The following is a 7231-nucleotide window of genomic DNA, read 5'->3' on the forward strand; positions in this document are numbered from 1 at the left end:
GCATTGGGCCGAGGAGATAGTTCACCTATGGGTGGACATTGAGGGGGGGTGTTAGATATGATCAATGCCCCACCCTCATTAGGTGCTACCAATGATCCATGGTGCTCAAAGTTGTAAGGCCCCCATTATGAGGAGAAGCCAAATGTGAGCCCGGACATTGGTTGAGTCCTGACTTGTATATCAGATGAGGTCTATGTGACCGGATGGCAAAAAAGGTGACTGTTGTGGGTCTAATCTTTGGGTTAGACGGAGTGGTTAAGCTGGTAGCAACTCGAGGCACATTGCATTGAGTTGCGTGGTAAGGGAGTTAAAAGGGGCCCCTATTGTGGGGTCCAGGGGCCGCGGAAGTGGCCCTTGGCTGGGGGGTCCCAGGGGGGCCAGCGGCCCGCCTGGCGGGGGTCCGAGGGCAACGTCCCCGACCCGATGGTAAAGGGAATATTCCCTGGCCGACTAGTGGAGGCTCATATGGTAGGTCGGTCAGCAGGCCGACCTAACGACCTTCGCGGGCTATAAAAGCTAAACCCCTTCGCAGCCATCTCTCACTCATCTTTCACCCAGTCAGAGTTGTTGTTCCAGCTAGCCTTAAGCTCTTCACCTATCTTCTGTCTAGATCGCCATCTAAGCTTCACACAGTGGAAGCGCACGGGTGGACAGAGCCATCTTTGTATCAGTTGTTTGGAGTTAAAGAATTTACTGATTCTCCTCTTATCTGTTGTGTACTCTCTATCTCTTTCTCAGATTTTGTTCGCTGCGCCGTGTAATATTTTACAATGTCCACCCAAGATTTAGACGCATGTGATCAAAATTCTTTATGCCTCATGATAGTCCTAATGCAGATTATCCAAGGATATGATGTTGGAGCGCGCTTAGTGAAAGGTTGACCACCCCATCGAGGTATGAGACAGAAGGGTGTGTAGGGATTCAGAGATAGGAACAAATGAAAGAGAAGAGTTTTGGAAGAAAAGAAGATTTAGATGAGACCAATAGATGTGAATTTTGTCATTTTATTTCATTGAGCTCAGTAGAGTATACATCCTGACATACATGTAATACATCAGCTCATAATCAAATCAAGACACATCCATATGAAGGTGGGATGATAGCCCAAGACACATAGAGGTGATAGCTCAACTCATACACAATTACATATCGTGATCTTTGCTTACTCAATCCATATGCTACTGTAGGTATTCACCTCAACTCCTCATGTAGACATTGAACTAATAGTGGTAGATGGCTAAGATCACCCATTGTAACCAAGATAAGTAATTCGTAAACCAAAAGAACCTCTGCCAAGGCTGTCAAAGCTCATCAATCCTATTATTTCTGTGTATTTATAGCAGTCAATCAAGAGCCATAAGAAGCTCAAACTCCAAGATAAATCTGCTCGAAACTATCTAGACTATGTCTTATTCAAAAGAACCACTTTGATGCATCCAAATCAAAAATCATAGCAAGCTGCCCTAATTTTGACTATTTTTTATAGCCAAGAATAGCCCAAATCAAGTCCATACATGGCCAAAAACTCCTCTTTGTGAAACATACAAGTGCCCCTGCTCTCTAGGAGCATGAACCAAGCATAATCCACCATAAAGTGATCAAAGAGAGTGCATGAAACCCATATACAACATTCAACCATGTTTTGCTATGTCATAAATAGTCAAAACGACTCACAATGGAGCTCTAAGCTTATAGACCAATCCACCAATGGTGAAGGGTCAATCTTTTATTATTAGAGCCTATGTATCCAACAGATGATGACATAGATGGTTCAAAGAGAGAAAAGGATAATCAAAAGTTTATCTTCAACCCTATATGCTTTGATTATGACTATCAAAAACAATCCCAAATCGGTCTACAAATGGTACTCATGACACATAGCACTCTCCTTCCATGAGCAAAGAGGAAACTTTTATTGGTAGAGTCCAAGATGCAAGCATAAGAAGCTATGGGTATCTCAAAGGAGAGAAGAAGAGAACAAATCTCAGTATTCAGCCCTAAAAACCATGTTACAAAACTGAGAATATAGCAACACTCTGAGAGCTTCTTTGCATGAAAAAAAAGTCATTTTACCTTACTCCAATGGTTGAGAACTTCCTCCTCACTTGCCACTTGAATTGCATGGCACCCACCATGAGCTCTCCTCCATCCCTTTTTCTCCACAACCGGTACAACACCATGGAGCTTGTCAAAATAGGCCAAAAATTGTGCTAAAGATCCTAGCCATATTACACAACTTCTTGTCTACCACTTAACTCTCTAGTGAGTTTCTTGAGTGACTAATCAAGGCTTAAGTGAAGCCACGCACTAGGATGACTTGTCAAGTGCTTCCCAAGGTCATAAGATAAGTCAATCTTCAAGTAGACCATCATTACTTGGTGAAGGAACAATAGCTCTACTATTGCTAACTCTAGTTAAGTGTCCATTTTCACACTGTATACTAAAACTCTGACAACGAAAGACCTATGCACATGTACATAAATAGTTTTATTGGTTTGGAATGCATAATGATATAGACTTATATGTTATTCAATGCTAAAAGTGTCAAGTAAAGAAAGCTAAGCACCTAAAGGAAGGTGGGCTTTTGCATTATTTAGAGTTTCCTAATGGCGAGTGGGAAAGTATCTCTATGGATTTTATTATTAGACTTTTACTACTAATCATGGTCATGATGCATATTTGGGTAGTAGTGGATAAACTCATTAAGATGAGAAGATTTATTCTACAAAGACAATTGTTAAAACTTCCAAATTTAGCACAATTATTTATGAAGAACATTTGTTGGTTATATCAATTACCAACCAATATCATAAGCAATCGGGATCAAAATTTTGTTTTTAGATATCTATATTCACAAGGTTAGATACAATGTTCAATTTAAGCACTATGGATAATCACCCTTGATGAGATGGGCAAACTGACCAGATAAACAAAGTTCTAGAAGATATGCTACAAGCATATGCAAGCAAAACACAATCTTGGGAAGATTATTTATGCATCTTAGAGTTTGCTTATAATAGTGCTAAGCACATGATTGCAAGATTTAGTCCATTCATGCTTATGAATGGATTTTAACCTTGATCACTAATTATAATGGGATTGGTCAATGAGAAAATCCAATATGTAAAGGAATTTCTTCAATATGATTTTGATATGCTAAAAACAAAATTCTTGAATGTTAAGCAAGCTCCAGACCATTATGAGAAGTATGAAGATGAATATATGTATATGGTCCCTTTTGAAGAGGGTGACAAAGTCTATTTACAGATTCCCAAAAATTCAAAAATTTTGAAGTGTGAACTAGTCCTTAAGTTGTCTCCAAGGTATTGTAGCCCATTCACAATCCTTAAATGTGTTAGCAAAGTTGCCTACAAATTAGATATGCCATCCTTACATAGAGTCCATCTAGCCCTTCATGTTGGTCAATTGCAAAAGCAATTTGGTAATGATGATAGTTTGGTGGACCAAGGGGAGTTACTAGATCATATTATATCATCATTTCTACTTCATGAGTTAGAATGGATCTTGGATTTTCATGAGCATCAATATGCATGTCATCATGTTTGTAAACACGTTTTGGTCAAGTGAAAGGATAAACCTAAAGAAGATTCTTTTTGGGAAATCATTAGTATACTCAAGAAAAGAGTTTTCACTTCTAATTTTGAGGATGAAAACTCTTCCAAAAAGGGGGGAGTAATGTTAGGACAAGGAACTTGAGTGAACACAGTTTGTAAAAAAGCTCAATTTTAATACTAATAAGGGGCAATGGATTGGAATGCTAAGGTATTAATGGTGTTAATGGGTCAAGGAAAAGCTAACATTAGGGTGTAAGATGACAATTAATGAGCACAAAGCAATATGTGCTAAGGGGTCAAAGGATAGGTAATTAGTGGGAATGGACTTACTAAGACCAGTCTAAATATAGAGACCACAAATCTACCTAAAGATAGCCTAAAGATAGTGGCACGTGCTAAAGGCTTGAGTGCTCGGAGGCTAACTAAGCTTTTTTGAACTTGCTTGCTCATGAGATGCTAGGGCTTGAAACATGCTTTAACATGAGTTTATATGGTAAGTCTATAAAATTTTAAGGGCAAAAATATTACTATATTTTGATAGTGATGTATGTGAACACATTTAGGACTGTTGGTGCACCTTTTTTCCCTCTTTAGAAGGTTTTTTCCCCTGGCCTTGTATATATGCATATTCAATTTCAAGATATAAAGAGTCTTATAAGCCTTCTCTATTGATACCTCTCAATATAATTTGAGTTGTGCTCTCTCAAGCCTCTTCTTCTCCACGCTATATGCTTGCATTCCTACAACCCTAAATCAAGCAATTGGTATTAGAGTGCGGTGACCTCTTGGGCAAAGTCATCGACACCCTCCACTTGATTTCCTCATATTGGGATGAGATTTGATGAGCATTCACAAGTTGACAAATATTGTGGGATGGTCTTTAAGGGCTTGACATCATCAGATCTTTTATTCAAGTTTATTTTGGCCTTTTGTTTGCACTATTACCAATACTACACATGCTATTGCATCCCTTTTTGCAAAAAAAATTTACGTTACTCATTTCTATAGGTAAGAGCCCTTATAGTCTCCTTTATATGGTGCTGCATTGCATAGGTTCATTTTTGCATATTTTCCTTTATACAAGTAACTTTTGCATCAAGTACAATCAACGACCATGGCTGGAAACAATGATGTATTATGTATGTTAGCTATTCAGGACAAGTTGGATGGAACCATCTATTGTGGGCTTATATGATGCATCATGTATTGGTTGTAAAGGGCCTTTGGAATATTGTATATGGAATTGAAAGACATATGTCATGTTTCAAAAGTTAAAGTGCAGTAGAAGCAATGGAAAGAGATGATGTTAAGATATTGCAGGTTTAGGTTTTACTTCAACTAATGCTAGAGCACCACCACCACCTCATCCTACGTAAATTCATTGGGATGGCAAATAAACAAAGGCTCATGTTTGATCACATTTTATGCTAGATCTACCATGATCCCACATATTCAATCATGTAAGATAGCTAAGGATGCTTGGGCACTCTTGCATGTTTGTATCAAGAAAGAAATGAGGCTCATGTTGCTTACCTATATATGTAGTTAAAAAGTGAACATATAGATGAAAGTGACCCGATGGACAACTTTTTGACAAAGATCAAATATCTTAAGGAGTTGTTGTTGATTGCTATAGATAAGATTTTGCAAAACATTTCACTTGTGTAGATTGTTCTCAATGGTCTCCCTGATTCTTATCAGAGTTTTGCATCTACTCTTCATTTGATAATAAAAGACAATTTGAATGCTTTGTCATTTGATGACTTGGTTTTTGTTTTCTTGCAAGAAGAATAATATAGACAAAGTAGGTCCATTATGTATGTTGCAGACCAAACTTTTGTGGCTAGTTAGAAAGGTAAAGGAAAAGCCTCATTTTTTGCTAGTAAGCAAAAATCTATAAATGTTGCTTAGACAAAGAAGGATGATAAGGATGAGAAGAATAAACATAGTTAGATTGCATGTATTTTAAGGCAAAATATCATGTCATAAAGGACTATCCTAATTTGGCTGCAAAAGACACTAAGAAGAAAGAGGTTGGTATGGATACTGAAGATACATTTGTTGGTAAGTCAGAATCTGCAAATGTTGTGTAGGATACAAAATGGGCATTTAGTGGTGATGCAATTATGACCCTTGTTTATATGTTTCTTGAATGTCTGTTGTGGATTCAAATGTATGGTACTTTGACAATGGTGCTACAAACATATTACTTCTCCTTGAGCCTACCCCTAAGGTTAGTATTGAGATATGTGCCAATAACTCCTATTATCGTGTCAAAGGAGTTGGAAAATTTGTGATGGATACTATTAATGACAACAAATTTATACTTATAGAAGCTATATATATAGAAGATATTTCTTCATTGCCTACTCTTGAGACACCTAAAAAACATATTTGTGAAGGTTGTACATTAGGTAAACTGCAACATTCTTCATTTCCAAAAGGCAATTCAATGAGAGCTATTCATAAACTACAACTTGTAAGTAGTGATGTTTGTAGTCCAATGAAAACAACATATTTTAACAACTATCTATACTCCATGCATGCATGGGTATATGATTTAAAAGCTTAATCCAAATTGTTTTTTTGCTTCAAGCAATTTGTAAGTATGTCTAAGAATTTATTAGGATGTAAAGTGGGCATCCTCCATTCTAATTGGGTGGGGGGGGGGGGGGGGGGGGAGGGGGAGTCTATGTCTAAGGAATTTAGTGCATATGTATTTGAATATGGGATAAACACCAATGTATAGTGTGATACACCATATACAATACAACAAAATGGTCTAGCCAAGAGGAAAAATAGATCACTCATGGAGATGGCACAATGCATGATTAAGAGTCAAGCTTTGCCATAGAGTCTCTAGCTTAAAGCTATTTCATATGCAACATTTATACATAGTAACAGGTGTCCTACCAAGGCTTTGCAATCTACACTCCATATGAGGCCTGGCATGGTAAAAAACCACATGTGGCTCACTTATGTATTGTTGGTTGCTTTGTTGAGATGACAAGCTCAACACATGCGGACATTAATGATGAACCGCCTGGTTAGATGAGTCCACATGTCTACACTTAGCACGTCGGTGGTCATTATGACTCTCACATGGCCACTAACTCATTACTTATTATATTCAGGTTGTTACACCTATTTACAGCTGGCATAATTATAGCGCCAGTCGACTAGTGTAGTCGGTTATGCATTGTCTGACTTAGTAGGCCACTTTCCTTTATGTTGTATCTTATCTATACTTTGTGTACATTGTGAAGAGTGTGGAAGAAGAAGAAGAAACCAGCAAGAAAACGTTTTGGCCTCCATCTCTCTTCTTGTCTCTTGAGTGAGCTTCTCCTTGTACATTCTGTGTGTGTTTGGCGCCACAGCTCAAGCAAGTCCCCCCAACACATGATTCTTGACATGGTATCAAAGCCGCGCCACTAAGAGAGGATGATTTCAAAGGCTGAAGTGAAGGAGAAGAAGTAAGGTTCAAGCAAGCAAGCCACGGGTCAGAAGCTCTCCCATCCTTCCACTCTCTCTCTTGGATAGTGCCTGTGGAGGCACCGAAAGCAGGGCAGAGCAAAAATCTCAGATTGTAGTGAGATTTGGTGTGCGCGAAGAGCGTTGTGCATTCTACAGGTACGCCCTTTAGGACTTTCCCGCAG

Source organism: Lygodium microphyllum, chromosome 14 (assembly GCF_053477565.2).
Source record: "Lygodium microphyllum isolate KBCC chromosome 14, Lygodium_microphyllum_v1.1.10, whole genome shotgun sequence".
NCBI lineage: Eukaryota > Viridiplantae > Streptophyta > Polypodiopsida > Schizaeales > Lygodiaceae > Lygodium > Lygodium microphyllum.